Raw genomic sequence first — 23,112 nt, 5'->3', positions numbered from 1 at the left:
GCCTCACTGATGTGATGCAAAGGGAAGCAGAACAGTATGTTTGGCACTAGCAGGAGCTGCCAGAAGAAAAAATATCAAGCGCTGTCCAAATGACTTAGGGACGCTATTCTGGATTTGTGTAGGGTTTAACTCAGGGCCGGATTTAGGTTTGATGAGGCCCTCAGCTACTGAAGATAATGGGGCCCTTTATATGACCAGCTGTACTTTGTCAACAACAAACGGTCACTGTTTTTTGTGTTGAATATATGCTACATGGTCATTTATGGACCTAATAGGTATCACAAGCCATTTGCTTATAACAAAATATGTATTTTATTAAAGTAATTGTTGAAAAGTCCATGCGGAATGCAAAGTCCATGCAGAATGTAGGCACCCTAGATATAGAAAGGAGCAAACCAGTGATATTTTAGGGAGCAGGCACTACAGCAGCAAGAATTCTACTGGCAAAGTATTGGAAGACACAAGAACTACCTACTCTGGAAGAATGGCAAACAAAGGTGATTGACTTTATGGGACTGGCCGAGATGACGGGCAGAATCCGGGACCAGGGGAAAGAGACAATGGAAGAGGACTGGAAGAAATTCAAAATATATCTTAAAAATAATTGCAAAATTGAGGAGTGCTAAGATGTCAGGGGGTAAGAAGTAAAGAATTGCAGCAATAAATGAAAAAAAAAACAAAAAACTTAAGAAATTTTGTATGAAAGGGAATTAAGATAATGGACCTAAGGGTTGCTAAAGAATTATTAAACAAGGATGCAGGGATGGGGAGGTATGGGGAAGTCAAAGAAAGAAGGGAATGAACTGATGAGCTCGAAGTTGTATTGTTTTATATTGTTCTTTATTATTTGTGTGGAAAATTAATAAAAATTATTATAAAAAAAGAAGAAGATATTTTAGGGAGCAGGCAAGGCCCATGACTTACATCACAGGAGCCTACACAACACAAAACACGGTTGCTGTATGTAGGTTTTATTTTATTTGTTTTTTATCTTATATTTTGGAAATTTACATCCAGTTTTTCCCCCTTAAATTTTTTTGGCCCCCCCCCAAGAGAGTGGGGCCCTAAGCTATAGCTTGCTTAGTTCATGCATAAATCTGGCGCTGGGTTTACTACACACACACACAATTTTTTTAAATTAAGTTTTCTGTTTTTCATTTTAAAATCCTCATTGTACATCCTTAAGGTATCAATGAGTTCGCTTCTTCTCTTTCCATGGTTCATTTTGCATATCATAAATCCCTGCCTATTTTACAAAAACTATACCATTCAGTATTCCATTATTGCATCCACTAAAACTTATTTACACTGTTGAATTTATCTGAACGCTGCCAGAGTTTCCACCTGTACACAGTTATTTCCTATATATTCAATAAATGTTTTCCAATCTTCTCTAAACATGTGTTCTTCTTGTTCTCTTATTCTATATGTTAAGTCTGCAAGCTGTGCATATTCCGTCAGCTTCAGTTGCCGTTCTTCTTTGGCTGGGAATCTCACGCGTTCTCCATTTTGGGGCTAACAAAACACAGGCCACAGTAGCAACATACATAAACAACCTTTTTTGACACCTGGAAATTTCAGTCTGAATTATCCTCAACAGAAAGGACTCTGGCTTTGGGGGGAAAGTACTTTTAAACATTCCCCCCCCCCAAACATTATGGATCATTTCCCAATACAGTCATACCTCGGGTTGTGAACGTGATCTGTGCGGGAGGCACATTCGCAACCCGTAGTGCTGTGTCTGCACATGCGTGTGACGTGATTCGCCGCTTCTGTGCATGCGCCTGATGTCATTTTGCACTTCTGTGCATGAACGAGCACCGAAACCCAGAAGTTACCCATTCCTGTACTTCCAGGTTCAGTGCAGTCCACAACCCAAAAACGGGCAACCCGCAGCGTTTGCAACCCGAGGTATGACTACTTTTTTTACCCTTCTACAAGTCCACCACATATGTATAGTGTTTCCTCCTTAGGCTTTTCTTCTCCTGGAGGTTGAGGCTCAAACAGAGATAGAAAACAGAAGTTTGGGAAGGGTTCGGGTTAGGCAGGAACGTCCTGTTGGGACACAGGCAGAAAAGCCTTGAGGCAGATGTTGCCCTAGGCAGTTCAGAAACTCATTATCTGTTGAGATAGAAATGCTTTGCCTTTGAATGTTTATACAGGTTCTAAATAACACAGAGGGTGAGTGAGCCACACCACGGGGCTGTCAAATTAAACAGGAGTCAAGGATGCCGATCCCCAAATATCAATAAAACAAACTGACGGAGAGGACTGGTATCTTGGTTTTCCTATTAATATTTATACGGGATGCATTTGTGGCTTCCTCAAGCCCTGTGCGTCAGTAGGCACATTCCAGGGAGGTTTCCTCTGCTGGTCATGTTGTTGTTGCTACGAAACACAACCATTGCCATCATTGATGCTTTTGAATTGTGGTGCTGGAGGAGACTCTTGAGAATCCCATGGACTGCAGAAAGATCAAACCGATCCATTCTGAAGGAAATCAGCCCTGAGTGCTCACTGGAAGGACAGATCCTGAAGCTGAGGCTCCAAGACTTGGGCCACCTCATGAGAAGAGAAGACTCCCTGGAAAAGACCCTGATGTTGGGAAAGATGGAGGGCACAAGGAGAAGGGGACGACAGAGGACGAGATGGTGGGACAGTGTTCTCGAAGCTACCAACACGAGTTTGACCAAACTGTGGGAGGCAGTGGAAGACAGGAGTGCCTGGTGTGCTCTGGTCCAGGGGGTCACGAAGAGTCGGACACAACTAATCAACTAAACAACAACAAATCTAGCTGGTGGCATTTGGTTAGGATTCAAGAACACCAGAAGTTGCGTTATACCGATTCACATCAGCTCAGTATTGTCCACATTGTAAGGCAGCAGCTTTTGAGGGTTCCAGGAAGGAGTCTTTCCCCAATTTTACCTGAGTTTGCTGAGAGTTGAACTTGGGACATTCTTTATGCTCTCAGCTATGGTACTTCCCAGAAGAAGGCCACCTATGAGGTCAGCAGAAGCCCCAGGAGCAGCACCCTGGCTGGTGCCTCATCCATCCCACTTCCGACACTTCTGATGGCACCGGCAGCTGTGCCAGCTTCTGGCAAAATCTCACCAAATATTGCAAGATCTTGTGGAGCGCACACAATCTTATGGGATTTTTTGCAAGATCTCACAAGATCTCACCAGAACCTGCCCTTTGTCACTGCCACTTCATGGGTACTGCCACATGGCCCAGGTAGTGGCCCTGTGGTCACGCAGTGGCCTAGCAGCACATTCTCATTTCACCTCAGCTGGTACTTCCCTTGAAAATAAAGCAAGATTTTAGTCCTCATGTTTCTGCACAAAGGGCTGGTTAAATAGGGACATAGGAAGTGGCCTTGAGTCAGACCATCGGTATCTCTCATGGGTACCTCTCAGCCTTAGTTGAAGATGCTGGAGACTGTATATGGGATATTTCAGTTGCACAAAATAATCTTGGTGTTAATATCCCATATGGGGGAGAAGGAAAGTAGAGCTCATCTGCACTATACATTTAAAGCAGTATCAATCCACTTTGAACAGTCATGGCCTCCTCCCAGAGAATCTTGGGAACTCTGCTATGTTAAAGGTGCTGAGATTTGTTAGGAGACCCCACCATTCCAGAGTGGTTTAACAGTCAGTCCCTCTTTCCAGGGAATTCTGGGAACTGTAGCTCTGTCAGGGGAATAAGGGGTGGTCTCCTAACAACCCTCAGTACCCTTAACAAGCTACAGTTCCCAGGATTCTCTGGGGGGAAGCCATGACTGTTGCGTGATACTGCTTTGAACATGTTCTTCTTCTTTGGCGATCCCTCGTAGCCGAGTAAGATTGCCTTCCATGAACACGTATTTAGAAGTGGGTCCGTAAGTGACTGTGGAGGCCAGTTCTGGATCCACACGCCCTTCCACAGTGGGGACATATGGTAGAGTTGAGGCCTACATAACCAAGTCAATAGTACAATCCCTACATTTTCCTTGCCGGGAGAAAAAATCCATCACTCTGCAGGTGATACCAGGAAGCAGATGATTGATGTTTGTGTGCTCCTAATTAAAGTGAGATGGAGCTGTGGATAATTGACATTACAACATGATAAAATGTTTCCTAATATAAAATGAGCAGTAAGCGCCTTCAGGGCACCGTCAGCGTCTCTGGGGAGCAAAGCTCATTCCAGTCCCAATAAGTGACATCACTGTGGTTTAAGGACATAATTAAATAGAATGGTAGATATGCCAGGTCAAGCCTCTTGTTGCAGTATATCTTAGGAATGAAACACTCCCAAAGTATTCCTATAAAAATACTCCTTAATACTTCCTTAAGTGCACCTGAACGCTCCTGAGGTACTCCTTAAAAATATCACAGATAGTCCTGAGGTATTCTTTGAAAGTCGCTCTGAAATACTCCTCAGATACTCCTTTAAAGTACTCCGTAATGCTACTAAGGAATTCTTTAAAAAAATACCCCTTAATACTCCCAAGGAACTCTTTAAAAATACTCCTTAATTCTCCCAAGGAATTCTTTTAAAAATACTCTTTAATACTTCTGAGATGCTTTTTAAAATACTCCCAAATACTCCTTAAAATAAAAATAAAAATAAATGTTAGCTTTGGTATCATGCTCCAGAAATACTCAGTCAGAGTACAGGCAACTACTCCCCATTTGTGCAGGGATTGCATTCTGATACACCATGCACATTGTGGTAGGGGCAAGTGTAAGCCCATTCTGCCCCACCTCACCTCCATTCCACCCCCTTCCAGGGCCAAAAACGGTGTGCACATTGGCTATCGTGCGCATGCCGAACACTGTATTTGATTTCAGATTTATATTACACCAATATTCCTTATATTTGTTACTCACTTCATGCAAAAGGTAAAGTGACTTAATGAGACAAAATACAGACAGATAACATCAATTAACAGCCACACACACACACACACACACACACACAATGTGCTATGCAAAATTCTTCAACGTGCTGTTTCAGTAACACAATCGGGAGAAATCTTACTTCACCCTGCGAACAAATGAGCATTATAATAAAGGCTGACTTAAATTTTACCATGTGCTGAAATGACAGGGCTGGGAGAGTTGTGCTTGAAGGTTTTCTACAGGCACCTGGTGGACCACTGGGAGAACAAGATGCTGGACTAGATGGACCATTGGTTTGACCCGGAAGGGCTCTTCTCAGGGCCGTCTTACCCATAGGTGCTAGGGGTGCAGGGCACCTGGGCGCTGGGCTCTCAGGGGTGCCAGTCTGAGAGTCCGGGGCCTGAGAGTTCTGTCCAGGGAAGAGCCCGCCCACCAGTTGGAACACTGCAGAGTGCTCTTCTGCTGCGGGCGGCTCTGTGCCATGAGTTCGGGGGTGACTGAGCCAGCAAGATGCTGAGGTGGCTGGCCAGCTCCGCCCTCCTGCACGCCTGGGACTGGGCAACCTGGGGGGGGGGGGAGTGGCGCCAGGGAGATCTTTGCACCCAGGTGCTGCATATGCTTAAAACAGCCCTGTCTCTTCTTATGTTCATACTGAAGATTTGGGTCAATGAAAATGTCTTAGCCTGGTGCCTAAGACCTAACCATGACTGCACCATGCATGCGTCCCTGAGAAGAGTAGGGCACAAAAGGGGGCCACCACTGATAAGTCCAGTTCCATGCCTCCCTTGGAGGGGACATGTGGAGAAGGGCCTCAGGTGATGAGACCATATTCAGATCGGTTGATGTGGCGAGAGGCTGTCCTTGAGGTGTCAGGGTCACATAAGGCCTTCTGGTTTTTTTAAAAAAAATATTTATTACTTTCAAAACTTACAAAAAGGAAAGAGAAGAAAAGGGACAAAAAGGAAAAAAAACAACAAGAAAAGAAAAAACAATACAATACAATATATACACAATACAAAACACAACATTAACCTAAACAAAACAAAACAAAAACAATTTAAAAACATAATTATACCATTTCAGTAGTCTATCAAATTAAGACATTTATAGATCCAATTTTCCTTTCTACTCACGGGTAGTTGTTTAAAATCGAATTGTCCACAGGAAAAAGTCAGCGCTCTCCGGCAACAGCAATGCGGCTTCACTCCGTGAAAGAAGCAATCAATTCGAAGCACTGCGCCGCTCACCCCACGTCGCTCCAGATCCCCGAAACCGGGTCTCCCCGCGAGTAGGGGAGGCGCAAAAGGTGCCAGCCGAATCTCAGGTTCACAGGTTTCTCCCGCCTGTGATTTTTAGTGGGTCTCCACTTTCGCCGTGGCGGCCAGACCCTGTTTCCATGGAGTAAATTCCTCCCGATCAGAGGAATTCCGCCATTGCCAGAGGCGCTAACCCGGAAGTCCTCTACATAAGGCCTTCTGGGTCAAACCCAGCACTTTGAATTGAGTCTGGAAACTAATTGAGCTCCACATCACACCCTCCCACTGTATTTATTTTATTTTATTTTATTAATTAGTACATCTAATTAAAAACAATAAAAAGAGAGACAGAGAAACCAATACATTAGATATGGTACAGGGTCATGTCCTTGTGATGATTGCTTATCTTCCATTGACATTGCCTTAGCTAGCATTGTTATACATGAATATATGCAGCATTTTAAAGATTCTGATTACTACTTGTACATTAATACATGCAGTTGCAAAATAGGGGGAAGAGATGCATGGTGGGATATTTCCCAGGTCTTTCTCGCTCCAAAAATTAATGAGCAGTGAGAATCCCTCTATAGCAGGGGTCACCAATGTTTTAGGCCCATGGGTACATTGGGATTTTCGAGGTGGTCACTTCTCTTCCCAGCACCCAGATCAGCCCAGCTCTGAGCATCAGAGAGCAAGGGAAATGTTGATCATGTTAGACTCACAGCTCTCCATGGAGGCGCAGGTCAATTCTGTGTCCAGGGCAGCTGTCTACCAGCTCCATCTGGTACGCAGGATGAGACCCCACCTGCCCGCGGACTGTCTTGCCAGAGTGGTGCATGCTCTAGTTATCTCCCGCTTGGACTACTGCAATGCGCTCTACGTGGGGCTACCTTTGAAGGTGACCCGGAAACTACAACTAATCCAGAATGCAGCAGCCAGATGGGTGACTGAGACCACATAACACCAGTCTTGAAAGACCTACATTGGCTCCCAGTACGTTTCCGAGCACAATTCAAAGTGTTGGTGCTGATCTTTAAAGCCCTAAACGCCCTCGGTCCGGGTAGACCTGAAGGAGCGTCTTCACCCCCATAGTTCAGCCTGGACACTGAGGTCCAGTTCCGAGGGGCTTCTGGCAGTTCCCTTGTTGCGAGATGTGAGGTTATAGGGAACCAGGCAGAGAGCCTTCTCTGTGGTGGCACCCGAGAAAGATACACTCTCCCCTGAATATTTAAATGTACTCCTCTTGGTGGGCTCCAATTTGGGCTAAGTCCCCCGCCCCCATATTAGCCAATCAGGGATTATTCCTGTTGGGTGGTGGGCTAGTGTTATTGTCCCCCGTATGAAAAGGGTGAAAGGTCTGATCCCAACAAACGTTTAGAAGACATCTGGTGGCAGCCCTGTATCAGGAAGTTTGTGATGCTTTATTATATTTTATATATTCTGTAAGCCACCCAGAGTGGCTGGGGAAACCCAGCCAGATGGGTAGGGTATAAATAATAAAATTATTATAATAATTTATTGGGGTCATTGGGTTGTTTTTATTTTGATTATGAATTTTGTGGTTTTATATTTTGATTTTATTCTGTGAACTGCTCTGAGAACTCCGGGTATAGGGCAGTATATTGATTCAATAATTTATTATTATTATTATTATTATTATTATTATTATTATTATTATTATTATTATCAGTTAGTCTCCTGGATATTGTGTCAAAAGTCTGCAGAAGGTTTTCACTGAATAAGCTTCAAATCTGGGCTGAGGAGAATGACATCTTAGCTGAAGAGAGCCAGTTTGGTGCAATGGTTAGAGTGTTGGACTAGGACCTGGGAAACCAGGGTTCGAATCTCCACTCAGCTATGAAACTCACTAGGTGTGACCTCGCACCAGTCACTGCCTCTCATTCTAACTTGCATGTTCAGAGCCATAGACCTCCCCCCTAAATAAACACACATTTGACTCAAATTTTAGTTTTTGGTTTTTGGCAGAATTTAGGCCACAACTTTATTGATTACAGAAAAGTGACTGGTTGCATAGGCTCTGGTTCAACTAGCTCCCTGCACCCTTGCAGGTAGCACTGACCCAGGGCACCAGCATAGGTCAGCCAAGGGTGAACACCTGGATAAGCGGAAAGCCGGGAACAGGCTATCTCCGCCACCCAAATGTCCCCCTGGACTCAGGCATGGGCACAACCCCCTCTCGGGGGTTGACCAAACCATCGAGTCCCTGGATTCCTTTACGGAATACCCTTCACATGGGAATGGCGAGAGTGTTCTCCCATCCCTATCACCTGAACCAGAGCCTATCCACAACCTTACAAGTTGTGATGATTTGCTACGTAGCAGGTGAAACCCAAATGGCAACGGCCAATCAGCCAAGTGGGGAAATTCCTGCTGTGCCCCAGTCCCAATGACAGATGACACATGACGAAATAGCAAGGTCAATCACAAAATGCCCTAAAAGTAGGGAGAGGTGGGCAGGTGTTACGATGCCCGAGCCGAAAGAGGAAGCTATGGGTCATGGTGCATAGGTATATATAGGTCCCACAATCTGTTTAGACTGCACCCCATTGGCCAGATTAATCCCAGCAACGAGGGACCTACCAATCGGGTATTGTGGCTGTCCAATGAACCCACCCACAGCCAGGAGGTCAGTCTCCAGGTCTCACCACAACACGTGCCCTCTTTAAGGGAGGACACAATCTACCTTGCAGGGTTATTATGGGGATTAAATGAGGAGGGGAATGAATCATGTATACCACCTTGAGCTCCTTGGAGAAAAAGGTGGGGTAGAAATAAATAAAATAAGTGAAGTAAAATAAATAAATAAGAACAGACTGGATTTGGGCGGGGTAAGAAGCAGAATTGATTAATGCTCTGCACTTGACCCATTTGATTCACAAAAATCTGGGTCAGGTGGGAAGATGTTTGTATGTGGCTTTTGGGCAAACCACTTAGAACAGTAGCCGTCTAAAAATAGTGCACAGATTAAACAGGGCAGCTAAAGTGATAAATCAGCAAGCTCCAGTGCAGATTGGAACAGATGAGGCTTTCCAAGGAGTAATCATGCAAAGTAAATTAAGGCAAGATGAATACGAATTATATTCTGCTGTGAATACAGAATGACTGAACCAAGCACTTTAAAACCTCAGTGAATTAACTAGGTTTATGGAACACACACACACACACACACACACACACACACACACACAAATTTCATTTTAAAAAAGAGAGTCTTAATTATATCCTGACTAACTGCGAAACTCTTTTTAATTAGCACTTTAAATACCTAGTTGGATATATCTGATTTGAGCAAATTTGTACTGCATAGACTTGGCACATGTGAGTGTTGAGTGAAAGTTCAAAAACAAAAAGCTTGCCAGAATTAGATAATGTTATTGCTGTTCTTCCATTTCTCCTTTGTCTTTTCTCCCAAGGAACTCAAAGTGGTGCACATGGTTATCCCCATTTTAACCTTACAGCAACCCTGCAAGGTAGATTAGACTGAGAGTCAGTGCCTGAGCGAAGGCCATGCCAGCGAGGTTCATAGCTGGGTGGGGTTTGGAGCCCTGGCTTCCCAGTCTCTGGTCCAACACACTATCTACTACATTGTTGATCTGTTTATTTGAGTTATATATCAGCCCTCATAAAAAGATCTCCTGTAGACCTGAAGGAGCGTCTCCACCCCCATCGTTCAGCTCGGACACTGAGGTCTAACTCCAAGGGCCTTCTGGTGGTTCCCTCCCTGAGAGAAGTGAGGTTACAGGGAACCAGGCAGAGGGCCTTCTTGGTGGTGGCGCACGCCCTGTGGAACGCCCTCCCACCAGATGTCAAAGAGAAGAACAACTACCAGACTTTAAGAAGACATTTGAAGGCAGCCCTGTTTAGGGAAGCTTTTTAAGGTTTAATGTTTTATTATGCTTTTATATGTGCTAGAAGTCACCCAGAGTGGCTGGGGCAACCCACTCAGATGGGTGGGGTACAAAATGATATACAGTGGTACTTCGGGTTACAGACGCTTCAGGTTACATACGCTTCAGGTTACAGACTCTGCTAACCCAGAAATAGTACCTCGGGTTAAGAACTTTGCTTCAGGATGAGAACAGAAATTGTGCGGCAGCAGCGGGAGGCCCCATTAGCTAACGTGGTACCTCAGGTTAAGAACAGTTTCAGGTTAAGAACAGACCTCTGGAACGAATTAAGTTCTTAACCCAAGGTACCACTGTACTATTGCTATTGCTATTGCTATTGCTATTGCTATTGCTATTGCTATTGCTATTGCTATTGCTATTCTGTTCTGGGAGGAACAGATCAGTTTATCCCCAGCCCTTGTCACGTTTGCAAGTGTTCATTCATAAATTTTATGCACCTTTCTTCCTTGCAGTGTTTGCTGTATGTGGAACCAGTTACCCTCCAAATGTTGTTGGACTTCAACTCTCACCAGCCCTGGCGTGGGCAATGGGCAAGGGGGATGGGAGCTGGAGTCTAGCACCATCCACAGAGCCACTGGGTTCCCCATCCCTGTCCTAGTGGTATAGTGGTTAAGAGCAGTGGACTCGTAATCTGGTGAACCAGGTTTGCTTCCCTGCTCCTCCACCTGCAGCTGCTGGGTGACCTTGGGCCAGTCACACTTCTCTGAAGTCTCTCAGCCCCACTCACCTCACAGAGTGTTTGTTGTGGGGGAGGAAGGGAAAGGAGAATGTGAGCTGCTTTGAGACTCCCTAGGGTAGTGATAAAGTGGGATGTCATATCGAAACTCTTCCAAACTCTTCTGATAGGAAATGCTTTATGAGGAGGCAAGGGGCAAAAATGGGAGGGTCAAGAAGGATCTAGATGGGAGAAGGAGTGAGATATGTCCCTATTTTCATCCGAGGGATGTTTGTTTGTTGTGGGGGAGGAAGGGAGAAGGAGATTGTTAGCTGCTTTGAGACCCCTTAGGGTAGTGATAAAGCGGGATATCTTCTTCTTCTTCTTCTTCTTCTTCTTCTTCTTCTTCTTCTTCTTCTCCTCCTCCTCCTCCTCCTCCTCCTCCTCCTCCTCCTCCCTGGACACATGTCCTAACCAATCAGGGATCACATATTAAATGGACTTCCAGAGGTGTAAATCAGAAATGGGAAGCCCATGGTGTTTCATCCCATCATGCTATCAGTGGCATCTTGGAGGAGGCCCACTCAGGTGCTGGGTGGGGAGAGTCTGAGGGCATCTTAATCCATGACTTTTGGGCCAGATGGACGAAGGAGTGGACCTGATATAAAGCAGCTTCTCATGCTCCTATGCATGTGAGCCTTTGGCTGTCCACTGTGGGAAACAGGATACTGGGCTAGATGGAGCTGCTTCAGCCCTGGAGGTATCCTGTCATTGTCTTCAGTTGCAGAGGTTGCTCATCAAATTCCAGTTTCTTAATGAATGACTGAAATGTCTCATCTTCTTTGAGGGCTTTTCGCTTGTTATCACTACCGAGGATGGAATGTGCACCCCATTATCAGCTAACTACCGAGGAATTTAGTATCCTCCCAACTCCCCATCACTGCACATTAGATAAAATCACATAATTGGCTCAATTTAGGAAGCACACCAAAAATGTTGCATTTCCAAGATGTTTTCTGGGTGAACTCAGAAGTTAATTGCGTTTTGCGCTTGTCGTGACAGCATCACAAGAGTGATGGGGTGATAGCTGGAAAGCTCTTGGCCATGCATTAGTCAGGCCTGCCATCATAATTTTTGTGAGCATCCTTCTCTTCCTCCTCTGTGTTTCAGAGTTTCAGTGAAAAGCACTTATACTTTAAAATGGGCAGCAGGAATGTAGTTATTAGAGTGTTGGACTTGTTCCAGGGAGACCAGAGTTTACAGCCCCACGGTTGTGAAGCTCACTGGGTGTGGGGATTAAATGAGAAGGGGAAGAAGCATGTATTCCACATTGAGCTCCTTGGAAGAAAAGTCAGGAAAATATGCAACCCATCCATTCACCCATTGATTAATCAAATAAAACCAGGTGTAGGCAGAGATGGAGGAGAACAGACTCAAGGCCTATCCTGTCCAGAATTCTTCTTCCCAAAGTGCCCCACAAGGTGCCTTCAAGAGGCCTTCAAGGAGAACATGAAAGGAATAGCTCTTTCCACTCTGCCCCCCACATTTTTTGAACACAGAGACTACATGCAATCATTGTGACTTGTGTTTTCTTTTTAAATGAAAGAAGTAGGCACACACTGGGAGGAACAAATCACTTCATCCCCAGCCCTAGAGACTTTTGCAAGTGTTCATTCATCAATCCATCCCATGCCATTTATGGAATAATCTCTGAGATAGATGCACCAGCCCTGAGAGCTAGGTTCTACTTCCACTGTCAGAGGCCACATGCATCTGAATACCAGCTGCTGAAAACCTCTGTAGGGGAGTGTTGCTGTTGTGCTCAGGCTCTCCTTGTGGGCTTCCCATTGGGACATCCGATTGGCCACTGGGAGAATAGGATGCTGGACTATATGGTTCTTCGGCCAGGCCCATGCTGCAGTGACGGAGGACTCTTGCAGTGATGGCTGACAACTTGGATGACTTTAATAGAGGATAAGGCTATCAAAGTTCATGGAGGATAAGGCTACTGGATCCTAACCCTGATGTTCTCCTGCCACGGATGGAGGCAGGATACTCTTGAATGCTAGTTATGGGACATCACAAGTGGGGAGAGTTGTTGTGCTCAGGTCTTGCTTCTGGGATTCTGATTGGGGCTTAGTTTGGTTGGCCACTGTGAGTAGATGATGCCAGACCCGATGGACCTTTGGTCTGATCCATCAGGGGGCTTATTATGTCCATATGGGTGTCAAGGAGAGAGGGGTTCTTGCCTCCATGCCCTGCCTGTGGGCTTTCTGAAGAATCTGATTGTCCATTGTGAGAACAGTATGCTGGATTAGATCTGACCCAGCAGAGTTCTTCTTATGTTCTGTCCCTTCAAAACGCTACAGTTCCCAGAGTAGTTAAACAACCCAAACCAACATTGGTTTCTGGGCGGGAATTGATCAAGGTGAGGGTTTGCCAAGCGTGCCTTCCTCTTAGCACATTTCTCCCTTTCGTCCTGAGTTTGAGTGTCCTCAAAGTCCACGATGCTTTTGGTAAAGGCTGTTCTCCAACTGGAGCACTCGCAGGCCAGTGTTTCCCAATTGTCTGTGCTTATACTACATTTTAAAGATTTGCCTTGAGAGCATCTTTAAACAGCTTTTGTTCTCCACCGGCATTTCACCTTCCATTTTTAAGTTTGGAATAGAGTAGTTGCTTTGGAAGACGATCATCAGGCATCCGCACAACATGACCAGTCCAACGAAGTTGATGTTGAAGAATCATTGCTTCAACACTGGTGATCTTTGCTTCTTCCAGTACACTGGTATTAGTTCGCCTGTTTTCCCAAGTGATGTGTAATTTTTTCGGAAACACCATTGATGGAATCTTTCAAGGAGTTGGAGATGGCATTTATAAGTGGTCCACGTTTCACAAGCATCCCAGAATTCTTTGGAAAGAAGCCATTGCTGTTTCAAATGCCACCCTAGTGGTTGCAAAGTATGGCGTGACTGAAGACTGTCTTTAGATTGGATTCTTCTTATATGACTTAGGTCCCTGCTATTTGGTAGACCACATACCCTCATACAAACCTTCCTGGGCTTTGAGATCTTCAGGGGAGGCCCTTCTCTCAGTCCCACCACGCTCACAGACACACTTGGTGGAGACGCAGAAGAGGGCCTTCTCAGTGGCTGCTCCCAGACTTTGTAACCCTCTCCCTAGAGAAGCCAGATTGGTTCCTCTCTTGTTGTCCTTCCACTGGCAGGGGAAGACTGTTTTATTCCAACAAACGTTTGGGAACAAGTTTCTTTTTATTAAAGGACTTTTAATAGTACCGTGCTGCTTTTGTTATCTGTGTTTTAATGAATGTGGGGGTTTTAAGTAAGGTTCTATTAGAGTTTAATTACTTTTTATCAACCATCTTTTGTACGTCTTCATTATCTTATCTGTGCTGTTTCAATTTGTGTAAGCCATTTTGAGTCCCAATTTGGGGAAAAGGCAGGACCATCATCATCATCTTCCTCCTCCCAGCATGTTTCCTGCAACTCGGCCTGACTGTATTTCCATTGCCCCATAACATTCCATGGAATTCCACCCCCTTCCCACAAAAAAGGAAGCTTGTCGTCATGTGGCAGCCCTTAAGATTGGGAGGTTTCCCTGAGTAAATAGCAACCCAAACAAGCAATTTGGAGTTGTGTGGGAGGAACGTATGCTTCACCCCCTCAGGGTGCTTCGTTTCCGGAACCCAGTTGAACGAAACCATATAAAACCAGCTTGCTCACTGTTACTCCTGAACTGACTCTCTTTGGCTTTTGGTTGGCGATCCATTTAGGTAAGTCTCTTGGTGCATGGTGTTGATTTGTATCTCCTGCTCCCATGGTTTATGGACTGCGTGAGGTGGCTTGGAGGAAGCGTTTGTGCTGTTGTAGTCGTGTTCTGCTAGCTTGTAGGCTTGCAGGCAAACCACTGTGAGAATGGGGTGCTGGGCTAGATCCTTGGGCCTGATTCAGCGGCAGGAGTAGTCTGATGTTCGTATGGAACCTCCAGGTCCACAGGCAGTCTACCTAGATTTCTAGGTTCTCAGGGGCATTTGGCTGCTGCGAGAAGAGGATGCTGAGCTAGATCCTTCAGCCTGATCCAGCAGGGCTTTTCTGATGGTCTTATGTACGCTGAGGAAGGGCTCTTGCCTTCATGCCCTGCCTGTGGCCTTTCTGGAGGAATCTGATTGGCTGCTGGAAGGAGAACAGGATGTTGGACGAGATGAGCCTTTGGTCAGGTGCAGCAGGGAATCTTCTTGTGTCCTTTGGAGGAGCCATAGCTGAATAGCCGGGCATAATCCTTTGCATTGCTCTCAGGTTGAACCCCTGACTTCTCCAGGCAGGCTCCTCTCTGAAACTCTGGAGAGCCAATCAGGATGGACAAGAGTGAACTAGATGGTCCAATGGGGAAACTCGGTATATAATATGGTTACCAGATGTCCCCGTTTCCCGTGGACAGTCCCCGGATTTACAAATCTGTCCCCGGACAAAATCTGTCCCCAGAATCATAGAATCATAGAGTTGGAAGAGACCACATGGGCCATCGAGTCCAACCCCCTGCCAAGCAGGAAACACCATCAGAGCACTCCTGACATATGGTTGTCAAGCCTCTGCTTAAAGACCTCCAAAGAAGGAGACTCCACCACACTCCTTGGCAGCAAATTCCACTGTCGAACAGCTCTTACTGTCAGGAAGTTCTTCCTAATGTTTAGGTGGAATCTTCTTTCTTGTAGTTTGGAGCCATTGCTCTGTGTCCGCTTCTCTGGAGCAGCAGAAAACAACCTTTCTCCCTCCTCTATGTAGCATCCTTTTATATATTTGAACATGGCTATCATATCACAAACTTGACATGAGCCAACAGTGTGACGTGGCAGCTAAAAAAGCCAATGCAATTCTGGGCTGATCAATAGGAGTATAGCATCTAGATCAAGGGAAGTAATAGTGCCACTGTATTCTGCTCTGGTCAGACCTCACCTGGAGTACTGTGTCCAGTTCTGGGCACCACAGTTCAAGAAGGACACTGACAAACTGGAACGTGTCCAGAGGAGGGCAACCAAAATGGTCAAAGGCCTGGAAACGATGCCATATGAGGAACGGCTAAGGGAGCTGGGCATGTTTAGCCTGGAGAAGAGGAGGTTAAGGGGTGATATGATAGCCATGTTCAAATATATAAAAGGATGTCACATAGAGGAGGGAGAAAGGTTGTTTTCTGCTGCTCCAGAGAAGCGGACACAGAGCAATGGCTCCAAACTACAAGAAAGAAGATTCCACCTAAACATTAGGAAGAACTTCCTGACAGTAAGAGCTGTTCGACAGTGGAATTTGCTGCCAAGGAGTGTGGTGGAGTCTCCTTCTTTGGAGGTCTTTAAGCAGAGGCTTGACAACCATATGTCAGGAGTGCTCTGATGGTGTTTCCTGCTTGGCAGGGGGTTGGACTCGATGGCCCTTGTGGTCTCTTCCAACTCTAGGATTCTATGATTCTATGATTCCTTGTCTGAAACCCCAGGAAGCTGCTGTCAGTCAGTGTAGGGAAGACTGATGTTGGTGGGCTGGTGCAAGTAGTTTCTTATGGGTGGGTTCCGACTGACCTTTTTCCAAAATTGCTCAACCAGAAGTCTCACCTTATCTAATCATTTAATTTTTCTTGTCATTTATCACAAGAATGAATAGCAACATGACACATATGAATTATTAACTCAAAGCAGTGGAAATAGTAATTCTCTTAAGTTTGCAATGAGATAGGTAGACAGTCAGTCAGAGACAGACAGATAGACTGATCATCCCTTTGGGTGGAGATAGGGATATACCTCTAATCATGGGTGTGGTTTGGATTAGCGAACCACACTGAGTATTTTTCTAAAAAATTAGGTGGGATGCAAGTTTCTAAAGTAAAATACATTGGTACCTCGAGTTAAGAACTTAATTCGTTCCAGAGGTCCATTCTTAACTGGAAACTGTTCTTAACCTGAAGCATCACTTTAGCTAATGGGGCCTCCTGCTGCCGCCATGCCACCGGAGCACGCTTTCTGTTCTTATCCTGAAGCAAAGTTCTTAACCTGAAGCACTATTTCTGGGTTAGCGGAGTCTGTAACCTGAAGCGTATGTAACCTGAAGTGTATGTAACCTGAGGTACCACTGTAATGTGATATATAAACTCCTGGGAAGAAAGGGAGCTTTGGATCCTTTAAATATGTCCATATTTGAGTCTTGGTGGACCTTGGGAGATGGAAATAGTTTTTTTGAAGTAAGCAAAGGAGAAAAGGACCTGAAATGTATATTAGTTCTTCACTGATGAGTGTCCTCTGTCATAGCTGAGCTAACAGGAACATGTAAAGACCAGGGGCACCAGCTCTTGGGGGCTAAGTCCTTTAGGGGCTCCAAAAATTTGGGGGTTGGGGGCCAGGTCCCCCCAATGTCCAAAAAGCAGAGAGGCGAAGCACAGAGCAGAGCATGGCACAGCTCCTCCTGACATGCTGACATCACACGCATGATGTCAGGACGTCACACGTGATGTCATGTGTATGACATTGTCCTACCCCATTGCCCTCGCAAGCTGGCACCTCTGGTAAGGACATAAGAAGTGGCCCAGCAGACCTGGAGGTCCCATAAGAACATAAGAAGAGTTTTGTAGCTGGATCCAGCTAAGTTGGCGGTTCATCTAGTCTGGCATCCTGTTTCCACAGTCTCAAGCGTCCCTAAGACAGTAGATAGACTGCATTTGGACCTTGACATTGCATAAGAAGATCAGAAGAGCTCTGCTTCTGGATCAGGCCAAGACACCACCGTTAAGTCCAGCAACCTAGTTTCACAGTGGCCAAATGCCCCAAGGAATCTAAGTAGGAATCTGTCTTTGGATATGAAGGTTCCATAAGAGCCCTGAAGCTGGATCAGGTGAAAGGCCCATTTGGTCCATCGACCATCTAAATGTCTTAATGAGAAGCCCACACAGCATCAACTCTCCCCACTTGCCATTTCCATTGACTGGCAAGGGCTCTTTCTCCCAGCACATTCCCATCTCTGCTTGCCCCATAGTATCTGCAGCCCAAGATAGCTACCTCAACATGAATCTGTTCTCTCTTGCTTTTCTCCCCACAGACTTCCCTGAGGACCCATCGAAGATGGCTTGCCCATTCCAGCAGTGCAAGCAGCCCTGCCTCCCGCCCCCAATCTGTGGCCAGAAGGGCTCTGTGAAATGTGGAGACGTCTGCCCGTGTTCAGCGCCCTGTGGCCCAAGCATCGTCCAACAGTCCCCTGGCCAGTCCGTGACCGTCTGCTCTCCACCATGCTCAGGTCCATGCGCTAAGATTGGCGGAGACCCCTGTGCTCCTGTCTGCGCTCCTCCATGCGCTCCCAAGTGTGGCGACGTATGTGCCCCCAAATGTGTGGATCCGTGTGGACCCTCCGTCTGTGCCCCACCGTGTGCACAGGTGGTGGCTCCGTGCGCCACAAAGTGCCCCGATCCATGTCAATCAGTCTGCGCACCGCCACAGTGCATCCCAGTCGCCGTCGGCTCATGCTCTTCAAAGTGTGTCCCGGTGGATCCATGCGCTAAGCAAGGCCCTTGTTGATGATGCTGAGGCCGCCATTGAAAGGCCCCCAGAACCCGGGAACAGAATTCCAGAGTTGTGTGTGGCATCAGTCAGGCTTTGCCGCCTGGCCTTTCAAACTGCACCCCATATCTTGTCTCTTGGAAGAGGGAACCCAAAAGCTTCGTCCTTTGCCATATTTAATATTTGCACCTTTTTCTTGGGATGTCTAAATTACCGGCTGTTCCTCCCCCTTGGGCTATTGCATGCACTCAAGGGGGAAGTTTATGTACAGTGCAACTATACACAATGTTCCCTTCCTAGAATTTCAAAACCTGGAGCGTTGCCTCACAATAAATAAAAAGCTATACTCTGTAGCAAAACCTAGATCTCCAAATTCATATTTTGGTCTCCTTTCTGGTAGAACTGGAAGCAGTTTAATTGATTTATGAGATTCTCTGCTATGAGATGTCATGATGACTCCAAAATTTCCAAGACTTAAAAAAAAGAAGTTAATTGCATTTGCTGTGATGAGTACCCCACAATGTTGTTGTTTAGTCGTTTAGTCGTGTCCGACTCTTCGTGACCCCCTGGACCAGAACACGCCAGCCACTCCTGTCTTCCACTGCCTCCCGCAGTTTGGTTAAACTCATGCTGGTAGCTTCGAGAACAATGTCCAGCCATCTTGTCCTCTGTCGTCCCCTTCTCCTTGCGCCCTCCATCTTTCCCAACATCAGGGTCTTTTCCAGGGAGTCTTCTCTTCTCCTGAGGTGGCCAAAGTCTTGGAGCCTCAGCTTCAGGATCTGTCCTTCCAGTGAGCACTCAGGGCTGATTTCCTTCAGAATGGATAGGTTTGATCTTCTTGCAATCCATGGGTCTCTCAAGAGTCTCCTCCAGCACCATAATAATAACAACAACCCACAATAATCAGATCTAAATGTCCTCCTGAAAAATAATTGCATATGTACCAGAAAGGGGGAGGGAGAGACACCCAGTTGTGCTTCATGTTTGGACTTGTCAAAATCTGCAGACGAGAGGGGTGGAACACAAATATTTGTTCAACAACCAACTCTTTAATGGAAGTGTATTGAAACCAAAACACCATTCCTTCTACTGCTAGTGTCCAGGCTGCACGGGTCATTGCTTGTGTGCTCTCAACATTCCTATCAGTGCACTAGAGATAACTATCAGTGCTCTTGTTAAAAACTATGAAACTCAACTTCCACATGAGTCAGCAATGGCCACCAACCTGAATTGCTTTAAAAGTGCATAAGACAAATACATGGGATCTGTCTATGGTCACTGGCCTGGATGGCTCTGTTCTGCCTCTACGGTCAGAGGCAGCAATGCTTTTTGTTTCATTTTTATTTCTCTCTCTCAATATATCTTTATTAATTTAAAATAAATACATTTCTGAGAAATCAGACCTACATACAAGTAAACAAACATGCAATCAAACAAACAAATAACAGAAAAATCAAACAAACCACCACACTATAAGATACAAGAAGATTAATATAACTATCATCATATATACTCCTGATATGGAACACAATTATAAAACTTATAGAGAAGAAATTTAAAACTGACTTCCAATTAATCTCACTGTACTTTATCTATCCAATACTTTATACCGCACAGTCACATATTTCTTATATAATTTCTTTTTACTTCCCTGTGAACTTATATTTATACAATACAGGGATCAGTCTAATTCTGCCAAGATGTTTCCATTTATTCCATAGTTTTCTAAATATTCTTTAAAGATTCCCCAAGCCTTATAGACTTTTTGTTTTGGTTGGCCTTTTACTCTTCCTGTCGCTTTCGCTAGCTGCAGCGATGCTTTTCAGTACCAGTTGCTGGAGGCCTCAGGAGCAGAGAGGGCTCTTGCGCCCGAGTCTTGTGCCAGAGGCATCTGCTTGGCTACTGTAAGAACATGATGCTGGACTAGATGGGCCATAGGCCTGATCCAGCCCGGCTCTTCTAATGTTCTTGTATTCAATGCTCTGCAACATCCCTCGGATGAAAATGGGGACATATCTCACTCCTTCTCCCAGCTAAATCCTCCTTGACCCTCCCATTTTTGCCCCTTGCCTCCTCACAAAGCATTTCCTATCAGAAGAGTTTGGAAGAGTTTGGATTTGACATTCCACTTTATCTCTACCCTAAGGAGTCTCAAATCTCCTTTCACAAGCCTATCACAATCTCCTTTCCCTTCCTTCCCCACAACAAACACTCTGTGAGGTGAGTGGGGCTGAGAGACTTCAGAGAAGTGTGACTGGCCCAAGGTCACCCAGCAGCTGCAGGTGGAGGAGCAGGGAAGCGAACCCAGTTCACCAGATTACGAGTCCACCGCTCTTAACCACTACACCACACTGGCTCTTTTTCCTCCACCACTGTGCCAACGGGACACAGCACATATGCCCTCCACTATCCTGAGCAAAACCCCTTAATCCTGATTTTGTTGTATTTTGTTCTTTGGTGGGTTTACAAAATAAATAAATAAAGCACACTGATAAATCAATTAGAAAGGAGCAAGATTAGCTGTGGATGCACAAAGCATTTAAGAAGAAACCACCAAGACTCCTTGCACTCCTTTCTTTCCACTCAGGGCGGCCTTGCCCTCCGCCTGCCCCTCAGAGCCAGCGCGGCATGTGGGGCTGGGCCTCAGTGGTGGCGAGCCTCTCCTCCTCCTTGCCTGCTCTCCAACAGCTGCTACAAGCTGCCCAAGGAAGGAGCAGCAGTGGCCACAGAGAGGCAGCAGGATTCTCTCTTGCAGCCACAACCGTCGCTCAGGATAAGAGTGTGATGGCCTGGGACTTGGGCTCGGACCCAGAGGAGTCTCAGTGCATGTCGGATCCTTTGCCTCAGGTGGCATCTGAACCTAGTCTGTGTTGGGTGTAGTGAAGGGTTAACCTTCTGTGCCTCAAGCCTGAGAGGAGGTGTGTACAAGGGAAGTAAGCCAGGACTTGACAAAAGCAGCTTGGAATGCTCTGTACTGAGTGGAAATCGAAACCGAGGGAGAAGATGCAGCTTGAATCAGATGGAAGTTGGAGTTTGTAAATACACTACTTTTGTGCCAATAAAGGGATATTAGGACAGAAGAAACATTTGGGACTCATTTACTGCTCTTTCGACACACGCCGCTGTGTAACTCTGCTAATTGCTTTACAATCTACAGAGGCTCCCAGGGGAAGCGTGGCTGGGCAATAAAACAATCTTCCGAAGAGTCTGGGGCCTGATTCTGAAGAGCCCCAGTCTGCACAGGTTCCCCTGTAACAAGCACCAGCTGGGCCGAGTCCGGGGCCTGAGCCTGCCCTGGCTCCAGATGCAGGGATGACCTTGTTGCATCCAGCTGGGCCATCACTTACAGCTGCTCCACTACCAGTTGGGTCGGGGGGGGGGCTGAGGCGGCCTCTGGGTCTAGTAACCCACCTACATCTCCCAAGCTGCATAGACTGAGGTCTAAGAGAAAGAGAGACCTGAGTACTCGCAGGAGGAGTGCTCACCTTTGGGCAAAACAGGGAGATGAGTCAAAAGGGGATCAAGACCGGCCGTTATCCCGTCAGAGATAAAAGGCTGCTGGACCTCACCCCAGGTTGCAGGTGCAATGTTGCTGTTTGCCAGAACCTGCCTGAGATCTGGTGCCCGACCTTGCCTGGTTTCCTGCCATGTGTCCTGCCGGACTGACTCCTCACAGAACCCTTGGATTCGGGACGGCACCTGGACCGTGTTACTCGGGTTACCTCTGGGCCCAGCACAAAGAGCTGCTTCATTCCCCTCCCTGAGCTCAGAGGTTGCAGCACTGGCAGGGGAAATAGGGACATTCCAGGATCAAAACAGGAGCCGGGATGGCTTTTGTAATTCCAGGACTGTCCCGGAAAATCTTGACAGTTGGAGGGTATGGCATTATTATGGTTTTTATATATGCTGGAAGCTGACCAGAGTGGCTGGGGCAACCCAGTCAGATGGGCGGGGTACAATTATTATTATTATTATTATTATTATTATTATTATTACTTCTGACTGCCTACAGGATATTCTGTACTGTAGGAATATGGACTGTGGAAGGCAAACCACAGAGACTTGTTAGATGCAAGCAAGGAGATTTACCACAGACACTTTAGCCACCTCAAAAGTTAATGTAACGCTCCCCCCCAAGACCTCCTCATGCCCTAAGGTAAAGGTAAAGGGACCCCTGACCATTAGGTCCAGTCGTGGCCGACTCTGGGGTTGCAGTGCTCATCTCGCTTTATTGGCTGAGGGAGCCGGCGTACAGCTTCCGGGTCATGTGGCTGGCATGACTAAGCTGCTTCTGGCGAACAAGAGCAGTGCATGGAAACACCATTTACCTTCCCACCGGAGCGGTACCTATTTATGTACTTGCACTTTGCACTGGCAGGAGCAGGGACTGAGCAACAGGACCCGTCGTGGGGATTTGAACCACCAACCTTCTGACCGGCAAGCCCTAGGCTCTGTGGTTTAGACCACAGCACCACCCGTGTCCCTCATGCCCTACTTGTGAGCATTCCCACTTTTGAGCAGCACAAGTAAAAACTGTGAATGGCGCAAGACGAAGCCACTAGAGGGACCTCACTCCCAAATTTAAGGGACTCTCCTTCTTCCTAATCACTGTGCTGCCTCAGGGCCAAGAATGACTTTGCTCCTTGTCACTCAAGGAAAAGAAGGAGGAAAGGGAAGAGCTCTGGCTTAAGGTGTGGCATGTCTGCTAGTCATGCATAAAACCCTCTGGTTTGATCCCTGACATCGTCAGGTAGGGTCAAAATATCCCTTGCCTGAAAACCTTGAAAGCCACTGCCAGTCAGGGCAGACAATACTAAAGTAGCTAGACCATTGGTCTGCCTTG

At 46.2% G+C, this 23,112-nt stretch overlaps 1 long non-coding RNA gene across 1 annotated transcript; it reads left to right on the top strand.

The window, feature by feature from the left end:
• Window positions 1-14,215: 14,215 nt before the first annotated feature.
• LOC307205859 lies at window positions 14,216-18,642 on the top strand. The gene is made up of 2 exons (XR_013834129.1): window positions 14,216-14,513; window positions 17,815-18,642. It is a non-coding gene; the product is annotated as an uncharacterized lncRNA (long non-coding RNA).
• Window positions 18,643-23,112: the final 4,470 nt, after the last annotated feature.

Source organism: Podarcis cretensis (assembly GCF_951804945.1).
Source record: "Podarcis cretensis genome assembly, chromosome: 16".
Taxonomy (NCBI): Eukaryota; Metazoa; Chordata; class Lepidosauria; order Squamata; family Lacertidae; genus Podarcis; species Podarcis cretensis.
The sequence above is the reverse complement of the archived record's forward strand: the minus strand, read 5'-3'. Positions and strand labels throughout refer to the sequence as shown.